At 43.8% G+C, this 17,496-nt stretch overlaps 1 protein-coding gene across 1 annotated transcript in view; it reads right to left on the bottom strand.

Annotated features, from left to right (window-relative positions):
• LOC146080608 (cadherin-6-like) overlaps nucleotides 1-3,840 on the bottom strand; it is a 286,402-nt gene extending 282,562 nt beyond the window's left edge. Inside the window, exon 1 of the mRNA XM_083188080.1 lies at nucleotides 3,475-3,840. The gene's annotated coding sequence lies outside the window, so the exon portion shown is untranslated. The remainder of the gene's footprint in view (nucleotides 1-3,474) is intronic.
• Nucleotides 3,841-17,496: the final 13,656 nt, after the last annotated feature.

A 17,496-nucleotide genomic window follows, 5' to 3' on the forward strand; every position in this document is an offset into this window, starting at 1 on the left:
CAGACAAATAGTTCACATGACAAGATTATATAGTTCTAGAAGGCAAATAGATCAAAGTTACTGATGCCAGGTCATCAGAAAGGTCAGGTGGCAGGGTCGCACTACTTGGCTGGGCCAGTACCACAAAAGCAATAAATAAATGACAAGGTTTGTTCATCCTTTCTCTTACCTTGGCAACCCAGAAAGCACAGACTGAAACAAGTCTGGAAGAAAGAAGAATAAAAAAACAGAGTGCCACTGCCTTTAATAGTAAACTGGCTGATCTGACTGGCGGAATGGAACCTCTGGACAACACGTATAAAGTTAGTGTATACAATATATCAGCTGATTTATTAATATGTTCCTGCCATAAACTGGTATCAGTTTCAATTTGCCTTATACAGAAGAGATGTTCATGTGCAATATTATGTTTTATAGAAAGATGGACAGAAACCACATGCCTACATTTTGCCTATTACCATCTATAAAGGATGCAGAAAAAAAATCTAAGTATTGTTAACCTGCCGAATAAAGTGTCATGACTAAGCAAGAAGAAAATGAGCCAGTCCCCCCCCCCCCCACCCTACTCCCCCCATTTTTTATCTGCGCTGGAACACATTTCAGATGCTACAGTTGCCGTTCAATAGCCAGGCAAATCCTGCATTTAATCAGCAAGAATATTGATTCACCATGCAGAACTTTCTGCCTAATTCTAATATGGCCACATGTTTTCCCTTAAATAAGGAAATAGGAAAGTGTAAATGGCAAACTAATAGCATTTCAAGCTCTAGCTGTTTAATTTCTGAGAGCTTTCTATTCTACTCATTTGGATGCCTGCCAGTATAGAAGCCCAATGTTCTGATAAGGCTCCTTTTGAACTGTAAAAAAAAAAAAAAAAGTAGAGAAAGTGTCCCACTTTGGCATGTGACGTTCTCTTAATAGCACAAGTGACACATATGTTTTCTAACTTCACAGTATATTCTGTACACTGCAAGCACACAGCAGTCTGTGTACACTGATGGCTGCTCTTGTATCTCCCATCCAGCATGGAGATGATATGTTCTCATCTTTGTTATCCATACAATAAGCCTCATAGCAGAGTTGACATTTTGCCACATATATATATAAAAATAATAACTTTAGAATATTGGCAGAAATCTGTGCAGTAAACACATTCTTGGAATAGATGCTGCAGAAACCTCATGTCCTGGTATAATTAAAAGTAACCCACATCCAAGACAGTCAAATAAATGAAAGGGTCTTCTTTGATGGGAACAGATTCAGTGTAGAGAGAGGAGAATCACATTTCCCAAGGGAATAGGCATTTGCTTCAAAGAGAAATCAGGCTGGAACATTAGTTAAATCCCAAAGGAGCAATGTGGGAGAAACTACAGTCACTTTCAGTGAAAAATCAAGTTCAACTAAGTTCTTAATGATTCTTTTTTATTGTAAACTTATTCTGATTGCGACCTTTATTGTCAGATATTATCATCAGCAGTGCAGAAAATACAGATAGGCTGATATGGAATAAAATGTAGACATATTATAAAAATATCTTTAGGCAATTTTTTTTTTTTTTTTTTGTTCCAGCATATGAATGCTGTCTTCTGACAAAGTGATGAGAGATAAAAAATACTGCAAATGTCAATTTGTTCTTAGGCATGTATGTATTTGACTGAGTTGATGGCTCCAAATTGGTTTTTCCAGGAGAACCCAAAGGGACAGTGAATTCCCTGTAGAAATGGAAGCGTGCCCATTTCTTAAATGCCTGCAATGGTCAATTGCAGAAAACAGAAGAAAAAGGACACACTGATTCCCAGCGCTGTGTGTAATAGTGTTGTCCAACAAAGTATGGATCGCATCTCACTTCAATCGATAGTTATTGTTTGTAGTGCCCCAAATGCTTTGATTTATTTTCTGTGAAATACACACTGCATCGCTCAGTAAAGCTGGAAATAGGAACACAAATAATGGGGACTTTTCAACATATCACCACATGTTAAACATCTTTTGAATAATACTGAGGCCTAAAATGGTGTGTAGGAGGCCCCCCCCCCCCCCCAAAAAAAAAGCAGGTCCTTTTATGTATACATATATATTTTTCATTTTATCCCACTTTTCACATGAATAAATAAAGAAACCAAAGCATTCACAGAGTAACCCAACTGGCACAGATATGATTTCTCTTCCCCCCTCGCTGTGGAAGTATGTGCACTGAGGTGTGCAAATCAAATTAATGTCATTATCTAGTATTAGTGCTGAGTCTTTTACAGAAAGCTGAGTGCTTTACAAATCCAGCCAGCAGTGAAAGTATATTCCTCTAGTTAAGACTTTAATGTGGACTGAGAAATCCAGCCTGTTATGTTCAGAGCTACAGACAGTGTAGCAATACCTGTTGTAGCTGTAGCCTTTATTCTATTGTACATTCTAGTAGATGATAGCGATGCCTCATGCCAAATTCTAGTATAATTGCTCTTTCTTTGTGTCTGTCACTCTATTATGTGACTGCTTCCCTTTTTCTCAAATAGCTAAACACTATTATTCTTTCCAAGGGGGTCATGCCAATATATATATATATATGGATTTCCAAAACGAAGGATGATTGAAACTAAAATTCTGGTAATTGCATAACTCTTTAAAATGTTACCTCTTACAGTGTTTAATACAAATATTCACGGAAAGATTTAAAAGGTGAACTTTGCCCTCCATGACACAGAAGACAGTTTGTTACAGGCTCGTTACACAGCAGACTTAGGATCCACATACATAAAAGTGATAGAATATTTTTAATTCATTCTCCAATGAATATAGTGTATTGGCAAATATATCCAATTATACCCATATCAGCACCACAGTACTATAGCATAAGTAACCACTCTCTCTCAATAGATACTGTAGATAGACATTATATATATATATATATATATATATATATATATAAATAAAACTATACTCCTCTTGATAAAGTTGTATCCAGCTGTAAGAGCATGCCTGAACCACCCCATCTGTACTAGTCCAGCATGCGTCCCACATGACAGAGGATCCAGCTATAGTTTGTATGCTGAGTCAAATAATAGGTCCAGACGGTGTAGCAATAACAATATACTATGCATGTGTCTAACCCAATTGACTGTGACTGCTGCAGATTATCAGGAGTGTGTACAACAATACACTGCCTGAGGCTCGGTGCATGGTTCATTTCCAGGAGGTACAGTATCATGTATTTCACCTGTGCATGGGCAGAAGAGCGTGCATCTGGGCAGGGACCCAGTCTGACAGTCTGCGATGTGCATCGGATGTGCGTGCAGTATAATAAATGTCTCTGTGCGCTGCAACATCAGCGAGTAGGTGACCTTCAGTAACCTGCCCTGCTGCTAACTTTCTACACAACGGCCTGAAATAGACGCTCTTCTCAGATCAATACGAGACTGCACCGCTATGGGCTGCCTATTAGAACAAACAATACAGAAGAATAAAAAAGCTGCTCGTCCTTACCAGCAATGTGAGTGGGCACAGGGTGAGTGGCACTCAGTAGCACGCTGGACAGCGCTTCTCTGCTGCTGTCACTGCTTTATTTCCCCACAATGACACCTCTTCTTCCTCCTCCTCCTCCTCTGCTACATCAACTCCAGTCTGACTGGGGCTCCGTTCCAGCTCAGCATCACTTCTAGCTGTGACAGGCAAGGAGAAGGAATCATAGGGCTTCCTAGCTGATGAATAATAGGGGGAAGAGGGAGAGCCCTCCCTGTAGCGCTGACACTCTGCTGCCTCTGCTGTTCCCAGAGCCGCAGAACTCAGCAGGCAGAGGTTAAGGACTGAGGAAAGCAGCCTTTCTCTCTCTCTCACTCACACACACACACACATACACACACACACTGATTTGCAAGTGAATGCGGTGGGAGGGTACCCGGAGAGGAGGGTTTTCTTACACATCTCATGTCGAAGAAGGACTTTTTGTGTTTGAAGTCTGAACCAATCATCCAAAACGGACACACTGTCAGTGAGAGGGAGGAAGAAAGGAGGTCAGGGCTCAATCACATCACTTCCACCTAATATTTCCTTACAAGATCATTTTTCCATCTCATGAATTCATGTTTTTGTATTTCTTTAAATATAATAAAATGCATTAAATAGCATCCATTAAAAAACTACATAGTAATAATAATAACATTAATAATATAATATTATCATCATCATCATCATTATTTGTTTTATTATTATTATTATTATTATTATTATTATTATTATTATTATTATTATTATTATATACTTTCCTAATAGGTACAACACACTGCAAAATATGTCAGCTCCCAAATGTAAATTGTGAGAGTTCTGTGTATATATATATATATATATATATATATATATATATATATATATATATATATATGTATACTATACATAATTTGTTGTGTTATGGCCTTTCCTACAGGTATAATCTAATCTTAACTGTGATTCTGATGAGAAGCATAAGAACCAAATATCAGATATATACTGTATATATAATACCAGACAGAACACAGTGAACGAGATGCACTATAAAATGCGGCCAAACTTCCAAAAATGCAGTTTTCGCAGGTCTGGCAACAGACCCATATGCATCAAGCTAAGATAGAATGTCAGAGAGAAATAAAATGGTGATCAAGATAGAATGAGAGGGGGTTATTCTGGTTAATTCACAAGGCTGCAAATTCGCAGCCTTGCCAGTCCACCAAACCCTGCCTTGCAAATGGTGGCCTGTTCGCCACCCATTTGCAGCCTGCAGGCGAACACCCACATCATTCGATAGTCGGCGACTTAGAAGGTGGACGCACATCTAAGGTTGCGTCAGCTGCCTGTCCCAGGCGACCATGTCACCGAGTGATTACCATGGGAACTCCAAGCATTTTAATGAGAACCCCTGCCCCACACCCATCCCACCGGCCCCAAGGTTAGGTGTGTGTACCCACCGAACAATTTGTTCGCCGTGGCCGCACGTACCTAGCATGCACATGCGCAGAAAAAGCAAAAAAAAAAAGTGAGAGTATGGACCAGAATAGGTCCAGAGTGTCAGAGAAAGAGACAGTGAGAGAGAGAGGGGGTGTCAAGTAAAGAGATGGTGTCAGAGAGAAAAAGGTGGAGAGACAGGGAGTGAGAGAGTGTGTCAGTGACAGAAAGAAAGTGCCAGGTAGAGATAGAGGGAAAAAAGAGAGGGAGGAAGTGCGGAAAGAGATGGGGAGCAGAGAGACAGAGGAAAAAAAAGAGGTTAGGGGCAGAGAGATATTTAGAGAAAGTGAGAGATAAAGTATGGAGGGAATGTGACAAAGGGTTTCAGGACGGAGAGAGAGAGCAAGGGAGAGAGGGTGAGGGAGAGAAGGTGAGAGAGGGAGGGGTGGGGTGCATGGGATTAAGATAGGGTTACCACCTTTGTGTTGAGAGATTCTCGGACAGTGACCCGCCCCTTGACACACCCACAGTCCACCCATTGACCCAGGCTCAGTTCCGTCTCTTGACCCATCTTATCATGTGTTTTTTTTAACCTTTGCTTCAATTCTGTTCTTGATTTTGCACACCGTAATGCCACTTTCACGTTATGCCACACACCGAGATGCCCATTACATGTTATGCCGCACACCATGATGCCCATTACGTGTTATGCTACACAGCGTAATGCCCATTATACATTATGCTGCACACCGCAATGCCCATTACAAATTATGCCACACACCATGATACCCATTGCACATTATGCCAGGACAAAAAAAAGGGATAACATGGACAGCGCGTGCCAAAAATTTACACCGTTATGCCTATTACACGACACACAACCATTACATATTATACCACATACCATAATGCCCATTACACGTTATACCAAACACCATAAGGTCCATTACACATTATGCCACACTGTAATGCCCATTACATGTTATGCCAAACACCATAATGCCCATTACAAGTTATCCCAAACACTGTAATGCCCATTACACATTATGCAACACACTGTGATGCCCATTACATACACCACACACCGTCATACCTATTAGATATTATGCCATATAAGTGCTGCTTACCTACATGTTAATTGATAGTTGTTTCATGCTTGATGCCAGGGCCTTCATGCTCGATGCCAGGGCCTTCATGCTCAATGCCACTGGGGAGTGCAAATGCATGTTGCCAAGGGGAGTGCAAATGCCTATTGCCAAGGGGGAGAACAAATGCCTATTGCCAAGGGGGAGTTTAATTAATGTTCCTTGCCAAGGGGGAATATTGTTAATGCTTGTTGCCAAGGGGGAATGTTATTAATGCTCATTGTCATGAGGAAATTTAATTAATGCTCATTGCCAAGGGGGGAATATTATTAATGCTTGTTGCGAAGGGGGGGAGGAGGGGATATTATTAATGCTCGTTGCAAAGGGGGGGATATTATTAATGCTCGTTGCGAAAGGGGGAATATTATTAGTTCTCGTTGGGAAGGAGGGGGGATATTATTAATGCTCGTTGCGAAGGGGGGGAGTACTATTAATGCTTGTTGGGAAAGGGGGAAATATTATTAATAATCGTTGGGAAGGGGGGAATATTATTAATGCTCCTTGCCAAGGGGGAATATTGTTAATGCTTGTTGCCAAGGGGGAATATTATTAATGCTCATTGCCAAGGGGGGAATATTATTAATGCTTGTTGCGAAGGGGGGGGGATATTATTAATGCTCGTTGCAAAGGGGGGGATATTATTAATGCTCGTTGCGAAGGGGGGAATATTATTAGTTCTCGTTGGGAAGGAGGGGGGATATTATTAATGCTCGTTGCGAAGGGGGGGAGTACTATTAATGCTTGTTGGGAAGGGGGGAATATTATTAATAATCGTTGGGAAGGGGGGAATATTATTAATGCTCGTTGCCAAGGGGGGGATATTATTAATGCTCGTTGCCAAAGGGGGATTATTATTAATGCTCGTTGCCAAGGGGGAGTTTAAGCAGGCGGCAGGCAGGTAACGGCCCAGCTATATCAGAGCACCGCCCGGGACACGGGGAGATAGCCGCTGTGCAGACCTGGCTGATCGCTGGCTATTTCAAATCTCGTGCCATCTCGCAGACCGGCAGCCAATCAGGAGCCACCACTCCTGATTTGCTGCTGAACCCGCGAGATTTGAAATAGCTGACGAGCAGCCAGGTCTGCACAGCGGCTATTTCCCTGTGTCCCAACTCAGACCTGCCACCTTCTCACCTCAGTCTAGTCACTAGTGGCAGCGTGGTTCCCAGACATTGTATAGTCCGGGAACGCCACCTGTCCGGACTCCGGACACCCGGCTAAATTACCAGACTGTCCGGAGTAATCATTGACCCCTGACACTGCTTTTTAACACTCACCCCTGACACAACTCTCTGGCACAGCTCACTGACAATGCTCCCTGACACATCTCTCTAACACTGACACAGCCCTGACATTGACATTGCTCCCTGACACAGCTCTCTGACACTGACTGACAAAGCTTTCTGACACTGACACGGCTCCCTGACACTGACTGATTTAAAAAACTGAAAACTGCTTGGAAAGTTGTGCATGCAGCAATGTCTACGTGGGGAGTAGCGGAGGGTCGAGGTCCCGGGGATGCGGTGCTGCCTCGCCAGGAGCACTTGCATGGCACTTCTCACGTGCGCAGCAGCAGCCGCAGTTACACTGATAGTTCCTGAAAAAAGTGTCTCATGTAATGCGCATGCTCCCGCACGTATCCCGCACATCGCCCGACCTGGCTGCTACACCGCCACCCCCCGCCCAGCTATTTCAAATCTCATGGTCCTGCAGCCAATCAGGAGCCACCACTCCTGATTGGCTACTGAACCGCGAGATTTAAAATAACCGACAGGTCTGCACAGCGGCTATCTTTCCTAGTGTCCCGACTCAGACCGAGACCCGGCACATCTCCTCATCTCACTCTAGTAGTCACTAGTGGTAGTGGCAACGCGGTTCCCAGACATTGTATAGTCCGGGAACGCCACCCGTCCGGACTCCGGACATCCGGATTAATTACCGGACTGTCCGGAGTAATCCCGGACGGGTGGTAACCCTAGATTAAGAAAAGATATGAGGGAGAGTAGGAGAGAGAGAGCGAGGTAGTGGGCAGAACAGAGATACCTGGTGAGGGATAGAAAATTAGGCAGTGGGAGAAAAAAGAGGTGGGGTTGCTGGTGGAGTGGGGGTGGGGGTAGGTAGGAGAGCCAGTCTTCTAATTTCCCCCCTCTGCAACCCCCCACCCACCACATAAAGGGGGTTATTCTAGTCCATTCTTTCTGACAAAATCCTTCTTAGATGGACAAAACCATGTGCACTGTGGGTGGGGCAGATGTAACTTGTGCAGAGAGAATTAGATTTGGGTGGGATTTTTCTTCAAAGTGAGATCTATATTGAAGTGTAAAATCATGCAGTCAGTATTTTCCCTGCACAGAAACAAAATAACTCACCCAAATCTAATTCTCTCTGCACATGTTACATCTGCCCCCCTGCAGTGCACATGGTTTTGTCCATCTAAGAAGGATTTTGTCAGAAAGAATGAACTAGAATAAACCCCAAAGTGCTCTGTCCCCTACCCCCCTTCAGTAATAGGATGTGCACCTTTAATGGTGGATCTACTCAACAGCAACTCCTGAAGAGATCCGGTCACTGCTCCTCCCACTCAAGGCCGATGCCGCCGGGTCTTCTGCTCCCCCCACTCACTGTCGCAGCCGAGTCTCCTTCTTCCCATCTAACTGCTGCAGTGGGGTCTCCTGCTCCCCATCTGACCACCACCGCTGGGTCTCCTGCTCCCAATCTAGCTGCCACTGCCAGGGCTCCTGCTTCCCATCTTACAGGTGCCGGCAGCAAGAGCAAAGGTCAGGTGGTTCCCCAGCTGCTAACATGTAGGGGAAGAGGGAATATAACTTGAAAAACAGAATGGAAAATAAAACCAGAAAAGGTGCAGGGGACAGCCTGGTGGGTCCTCGGGCCCCCAAGCTACTGGGCCTCATAACAGGGCTATAGTTTTAACTATTTTAACACATATGCGGGACTGCCTTTATAATGATAACAATTTATTATAAAACATTAATAACAATTAAAATCGTAACAAGAATAAAGTTGGTCTCAGAAATAAGTCTGAAATAAGCAACACATTTGCATGGGGGGATGACACAGTACTCTGGCGTGTTTGTACACAATGGTGAATATATTATATATTGTAACACAGCGTCTTTTTGTGACTGGAGGATGGGTTTTACGGCAATTGTAATGTGAGTCCTCGCAAGTTGGCGGATAACCGCTGAAGTTTCCTCACTAATGGCAATCCTGGTATCTTCTCCAAAAGATTTAGCAGCAGAAAGTTTGTAGTTAAGCCGCTGGAGTGATGCGCTTTGCCGGGATGTCCAAGCCGTCCTCATTAGTGTGCGGTGTTTCTTTAACAAGTGCTGGTTAGGAAGTTGGGTGGAATTGTGCCAAGTCCATAGAGAGTGCATGAAGTTCCAGTTGTGAGCTAGAGCCCCCTCACCTCATTTAAACCGCACCCCCCTCAGTCAAACCTTATATAGTAACGCCACTGCCTCCAACTCTACCATATTGGATGGTAAAGTACAGTTTTTTAATAGTCTGTACCGGCATGGCTGGATGCTGGGTAAAATGTTTCCCTCATGTGTGCTCTATGGCAGTGCTGAGGAGACAGACAACCACAGCGCATGAACTGGCTGGTAGCTTTGTCCTCTGAATGTTTTATACAGGGCAAGATTAACAATGCAGCAAATGGAGCTGCAGCTTTAGGCCTCCATACAAAAATATGCCCACCACCATAACAGAATGATAACCAGACAAACACCAGCTGGCCACATGGTCGGCCATAAATCACAAATATTAAAATTGTATTTCTATTTAGCACATAACATTTTTGGACTTATATTTAGGGAGACTGTGGTTATAGTGTATGGGATCTACATGCCAATTGTATTGGCTTCACCTCCTCCACTTCTCATAATAAGTCCTGGAACATGTTCAGCTCCAGGCCTAGTAGTCGAAGAGCTTCAGGGATAGTCTCCCATTGGGCCTTATTCTAGTTCACTCTTTCTGCCAAAATCCTTCTTAGATGGACAAAACCATGTGCACTGCAGGGGGGCAGATGTAAAATGTGCAGAGAGAATTAGATTTGGGTGAGTTATTTAGTTTCTGTGCAGGGTAAATACTGGCTGCATTATTTTTACACTGCAATATAGATCTCACTTTGAAGTAAAACTCCACCCAAATCTAATTGTCTCTGCACAAGTAACATCTGACCCATCGTCAGAAAGAGTAAACTAGAATAATGCCCATAGTGCTGGTGAACTGAGAAGCAGCTCTGTCCACACCTCTGTCAGTGCCAGTGTAGCAGATGACGGTCTGATGTCCTTACTGTACTGTGTAGAGGCCAGGGAAGATGGAAAAAAATAAACTGCTGCCAGTGTTCACATATGAAAACACTATGATTAGACCATAAATCATGAAAAGAAACATATGGATGATCAACAGTCTGGATGCTAAAGGAGGGAATACCAACAGTGGATAGGTAAGTATACTTATTGCAGAAACAGGTGTTTATGCAGTTATATATTCCACTATGGCTGCTTGAAGACTTGTGAGTGCCCTGTTTCTGCAACTCTGCAATGTATATAACATTTCATCTATTTAAATGTCTATAGATTGTAAGCTTGCAGCAGGGCCCTCCTACCTCCAAGTATGTCTGTTGTTACCCAGTTTGTTTTATCACTGTCTACTATTGTAAAGCGCAATGGAATCTGCTGCGCTATATAAGAAACTGGAAATAAATAATAAATAAATAAATGTCTAGTGTATCCGAAACTCTGCCACCTGCTGGCAGAGAGTGGAACTATATCTGTTTTTCACACATGCACAAACACAGAAGGTAGCAGACTAGCTTTCAAAACTTTTGCTTCCAGCTGGTTTACTAGTATATATATATATATTTTTTTTTTTACAACCTTGAAGGTCAGCTTTCTTGCAGGTACTGTATATCATTGACCTTCATCTTGAGCTCACTGGTTCAGTATATACATGAATATATTCTGCCTCAAAATCCAGATATGCATTATCTATATTGGGGAGAGATAAACAAAAACCCATGACTTAAAGAAGACTACTGCAGGTGTTGACAGTCTGATTTAGAGGTCAATGAAAAAAGTGCTTTTCCAGCAACCAGAGATTCAAGATATGGGCAAAAATACTAAAAGGTTGCATGTTTTTTAGCTGAATTTGTATGTTACATTTCTTTAGAGGAATTTTTTTTAAATTTATTATATGGAAGTGTGATCTGAGTCCAGGTTGTTTGAAGCTGGACCTACAATTATGCTGAAATGACTACCTATGGTGACCACTTATTCTTTCCACCTGTGGGACTGTACAATGTAAAGCAAAGCTGCAATTACCAGCCCAAGCACTCGCAGTTTCATGCTGCACAGCAAAGGTACATTAGTAAGGTTACATTATTTCCTTTTAAGGGGATAAATTCTCAGAAAAAAAGTGTTACACTTTTTTTGATAGTTTTTTCACCATAATTGTAAAGGTAAGCAAATGTATAATTTTACTACTAGTCTTGTATTTACAACATGCATTGGACCCTGAGGGGAAAATTTACTAAGATGAATTTACTATGCCAAAAATATGAATTTTTGTATTCGTATTGATGGGACATTCATATTTGTATTTACAAATACGAATGAATACACCATTGATAGAAAACGACAGGAATCACCATTCAAAAGAATGGTGATTCCTGATTTACTAAGCGACAGTATTGAAAATACGTCCACTAATTGGCGTAAAACGTCCACGAATGGCCGGCCAAATACGGCAGGAAAATACACTTCATTTTCCTGCCGTATTTGGCTTTAGCCTGCACAGATCAGTCAGATCCGTGCAGGCTTCAGTGTTAAAAGAATAGAAAAATAAACAAATTAATTTAAAAAAGGGCGTGGGCTCCCCCCCACAGCCGTAACCAGCATCAGGCTGAAAGAGCCGGGGCTGGTAATAAAAAATCAGGAAACCCGGCAAATAGGGGTTCCCATTTTTTTACAAACAGCCCCAGGCTACAGGGCCGGGGCTGGTTCGCAAAATACGGGGACAAAATGACTAGGGGTCCCCCGTATTTTTAGAACCAGCCCCAGGACCAACCAGCCAGCAGGGTAATGCCACAGCCGGGGGGAGACTTTTTATACAAGTTCCCTGGCCAAAGCATTGACCCTACGACCAGTCAGCATTAAAGGGCCCGCTGGCACTTGTAGATCCACAGTATTAAAAATAGTCAAATAAACACACACAGACACATGAAAAATAAAACTTTAATACATATATGGTACTTGTGCAATTTCACGGCAGTCATATTCATTCACATCCAAAATCTTGTACAGATGAGTAAGAATGGGTCTTATTTAGAGACATCCAACACCTACAGGGAAGGTACTGTATACCACAATCTTGAATTGTGGTATACCTTCCCTGTAGGTGTTGGATGTCTCTAAATAAGACCCATTCTTACTCATCTGTACAAGTTTTTGGATGTACTTATATTCTGTCTTGATATAGGAGGTATTTAATTAGAGCACTCACAGGGAATTCGCAAGAAATTTTGAACCCATAGGGTTTTTCGCGCACATTTTAGTGTATATTACCAGCACTCCATTAACAGTACCAGCTCTCAAAGTTAATAAAGGAGATCGGAGCCCATATTAACCCATATTAGGGTTTCCTAGAGTAAGTGTCTCCACATTAACAATTTCTATTTCAAAGACACAAAAAAATCTGTTCCCCTGATGAATATATATATATATATATATATATATATATATATGGTACTCGTGTAGTTTCACGGCAGCAGTCTATGCTACGTTTTCAGCGTAGGCTAAGCTACGTTGTCAGCATTGCCCAATGGCTGCCTAGCGTAGTCAGCATAGGTCCCCACAGCAGCCCTGCGTAGTCAGCGTAGTGTCCCCATCAGGAAGCGTAGTCACTGTACTGTCCCCGCGAGCTGCAGCTCTGCCCCTGGCATCCCTGGGAAGCATAGTGAGCACCTATCACACAGCGCTGGTAACCGCCAGATCCCCTGCTCTGGCGGACACTGGCGGAGAGGTGATCAGGCGGAGAGGCGCTCCATCTGACTGAGACGTCCGAAGTGTGCTGAGCGCAGCGTGCCCTGCGAGGGGATGCGTTACGCGTCCCTCCAACCTGTTAATACCCCACTATCCACATTGAAGTGGAGTGGAGTTGATTTTATAAAGTGTGGCAGGCGTGGCAGGCGTAAAATGAGCCTGAAGCAGGGCGAGCGAGGGGACACGGAATACATGTCAAGTAATCCATGTCCCCTTGCGGGGCTCACTGCGCGCGCCATGCTTCAGGCTTGGTGGCTCGCCACAAGTTAGAAAATCAACTCCACGACGACATGGATTGTTCCTCCACTTGCATGAGCCCCAGAACATTTAAATATTTTGGGTACCCCAGTGTCTGGGTCCACGAAATTGTAGCGGTGGTTGACATGCGCATGATGGTAGCCCGCCTGCTCAAGTTGTGTGTTGTGCGCGTGCTAACAGTCTGAGTATAAGGTGGTACCTGGTTCAATATGCTTCTGGATGGTGGACATCAGGGTGCTGGCATCACGCCTGGACACTGGTGTTATGAAACATTCACCTGTCTCACAGGATATGCCATCAAAGAGCCACTGCTGAGGTGGGACGCGTCCCACATGATTCTTGCGCTGGACAAATAGACTTTTGTCTACCTCAACAATTTTACCAGGTCCGCCAACCCGGTGTTGGGCTGCGACATCAAATCGAGGGTACACGCCTCCCGCATCAGGTTGTTATATATCACAGCAGTTTTGTTGTAAATCATGAGGTGGCGCTCACAAAATTGAGTGCGTGTCAGCTCCTCCGCCCACGAAAATATGAACCGCAGAAGGGTTAGAAATGTCAGGTGACATTCGCAAAACCATTGTGTGGCCCGGAGACTGACCTTCCCACAACTTTTTATGTGGCAGCGCTACATATGCTCCTTTACATTGAGCCTCATAGGATGCCTGTTGATACAGGTCTGTGTCTCTGGCAGTAATTGGTGGCATTGTAAAAACTCCTCCATCTGCAGCAGGTTGAAGATGGTTAATGGTTCGGCAGCCATATCTGACACAATAGTAAGTGGTGACACAATTCTGACTGACTACGCTAACTGCGTAATGCTGACTGACTACGCTAACTACGCAAACTCTGGCTAGCCGCGAACATACTGACTATGCTGACTACACGCTGACTACGCTAACTACATAAGCTCTGGTTAGCTCTAAGACACCGGCGCATATGACTATTTTAACCATACATAAAGTGATAAGTATTTGAGAAAATTTTCTTCTCTTACAAATAAAACCTTGTGACTTTTTTACATAAACTATACAATATAAAAAAAAAAATTATACAATATAAAAAGTTCACAGTCTAGAGGGTGGCTGCCCATTTCTCTATATGCCGACTTGGTTAATCGGATAGAATTTCTTTTGGAGGGATGGGGGAAGAGAAAACAGGCGCCTGATCTTATTTAATTTCAAATATGACCACAGCAATATGATGAGTTCAATAAAAAAAAAAACATTTATTTTTCCAACTAACATATAAAGATACTTGTTTCATAGCACGGCGCCCACGATATTAAGTTGAATGACATCTCATCGCATTGCATTGCATGCTGGCATATGGCATGCGATGCGATTTTAAGTTGTATAGGCCCCTATACGATTTTTTATTGTATAAGCACCCTAATGGGTTCTTACAATGTTAAATGCTCCCCCACGCCACCCCCACTATCAACGCCAACCCGAAGCATGGCAAACGCAGTGAGCCCGCGAGGGAGTAGCGGTGTGGAGTAGATTTCATATAGTGTGGCGATCGCAATGAACCACCGAGCCCGAAGCGTGGCGAGCGCAGCGAGCCCCGCAAGAGGAGGCAGAATACATGTAAAGTAATACGCGTCCATTCGCCACGCTTCGGGCTCGGTGGCTCGCTGCACTCGCCACACTATATAAAATCAACTCCACGCCGACGTGGATAGTGGGGGTATGAAAAGGTCGGAGGACGCGTACCGCCACCCCTCGCGGGCTCGCTGCGCTCACCACACTTTGGGTTGGCGTTGGTAGTGGGGGTTGCATTGGGGGTGCTTTTAACATAGTAAGCTGATGTGCCCTCCTAGAATCCAAGATTCTGGTACAGGTTATAGAGCAAAGGTGGCACTCACCAAAGGTGCCATTCACTATATATATATATAAAATTAGTGCAAAGTTAAAGCAGCACTCACCAGGTTTAGAGCAAAGGCGGCACTCACCAAAGGCGGCACTCTCTAAATATAGGTTTAGAGCAAAGGTGGCACTCACCAGTCATTATATTTGAAGTTTAAAAGTCCTTTATTGCATTCCTAGGTCACGTTTCAGGGACACAGGGCCTTATTCTAGTTCACTCTTTCTGACAAAATCCTTCTTAGATGGACAAAACCATGTGCACTGCAGGGGGTAGATGTAAAATGTACAAAGAGAATTAGATTTGGGTGAGTTATTTTGTTTCTGTGCAGAGAAAATGCTGACTGCTTTATTTTTACACTGCAATATAAATCTCACTTTGAAGTAAAACCCCACCCAAATCTAATTCTCTCTGCACAAGTAACATCTGCCCCACCTGCAGTGCACATGGTTTTGTCCATCTAAGAAGGAATTTGTCCAAAAGAGTGAACCAAAATAACCCCTACAGTCCTGTCGTCAGGGACAGAACAAGATATACAGTACAAGATTTTTTTATATGATTGTAAGCTCCTTAGAGCAGGGACCTCTTCCTTCCTGTTCTAACAGCACTCTTCTTGCATTTCAATGACAGTTCTCTAAGGGGCGAGATGTATTCTGCTGAAAATGTGGTAAAACCCCCGTTTTACCACATTTTCCTATGTATTAAGACCCGGCCGCACCGAAACCGCATAGTAGGGTATAGCCACCATTTTTATTATTTATTAACAGTTTCTTATACCATTGAGTGGCGATACCCTATAGAAGCCTATAGGGTATTGCCACAATGCCAGCCGCATATGTTAGTACATATGCGCTGGCATTGTGGCGGGGGTGTGGCTTATCCCGACCTTACTCACCTACAATCGAAACCTGCATCTCTTCTCACTCGCTTGCGTATATCTCAGCTGTATTGTGTACAAAGATTAAAAAAATATAAATATAAGTGGTACTTGTTTCCTAGCACGGCCACAATCGCGGGCATCGTGTACCTTTAAGTTAAGGTACACGATGCCCGCGATGGACCCGATTTCCATTGAAATCAGGTCCATTTTGCCGGCAAAGGGAAAATCGCGGGCATTGCGTCGGTCGCGACCATTAACATTGGCCCCGATGCGACTGACGCAATGCCCGCGATTTTACCATAGGATTCAATGTTAAAATATATTTTAACATTGAAATCGGGAGCATCGCGTCGGTCTTGTGCCATTATAATGGCACAAGATGAGATGGACTTGATTAAGTCCATCTCACATAGTAAAAAATGTGAAATGGGCCAATATGACCCATTTCACATAATATATGTCCCCGTCGTCACCCCACAATTGACGTGAACCCGAAGCGCAGCGAGCCCGCGAGGGGCGGCGGTGCGCGTCCTCCGACCTTTTCATTCCCCTACTATCCACGTCGGCGTGGAGTTGTGAATATAAAGTGTGGTGAGCGCAGTGAGCCACTGAGCCCGAAGCGTGGTGTGCGCAGCGAGCCCCGCGAGGGGACGCGTATACCTGTGAAGTTATACGCGTCCCCTCGCGGGGCTCGCTACGTTCACCACGCTTCGGGCTCGGTGGCTCGCTGCGCTCGCCACACTTTATATTCTCAACTCCACGCCGTCGTGGATAGTAGGGGAATGAAAAGGTTGGAGGATGCGCACCACCTCCCCTCGCGGGCTCGCTGCGCTCGCCACGCTTCGGGTTGGCGTCAATCGTGCAGCACAGAGTATTTCAGTAGTCTTTGCTCTGTTCTCCTTCTCTATTCTGTTAGTCTCTTTTTACAGATTTTGATATAAATAATTCCACAGAATTCTGTTAACCAAACTACACCAGCATACATATCTCCTGTTATTTCCAAAAATGTCCCAGTTCACGCTGCTATTCTGCACAAGATCTGCATCTCTCATACACACACATTACCCTCCAATGTACAAGACTTTTTTCTAGTCTGCAAACCTTTAAGTATTCTTTCTTTAGGCAGCTTATCATATTCCAGAATCACCCACATTACATCAATAAGCTATTCTAACTGGGCACAGTTAGTATCTCCCCTGCCTCCTTCCCTTCCTGGGCACACTTAGCAGCATCCGAACTCCCTCCTTGGTCACATTTAGCAGCATTTCCCCCTCCCTTTCTGAGCACACTTGGCAGCATCCCCCTCCCTTCCTGAGCACACTTGGCAGCATCCCCCTCCTTCCATAGGCACACGTAGCAGCATCCCAGCTGCCTCCTT

The sequence above is a fragment of the Crinia signifera genome, chromosome 5 (assembly GCF_055691185.1).
Source record: "Crinia signifera chromosome 5, ASM5569118v1, whole genome shotgun sequence".
In the NCBI taxonomy this organism is placed as follows: Eukaryota; Metazoa; Chordata; class Amphibia; order Anura; family Myobatrachidae; genus Crinia; species Crinia signifera.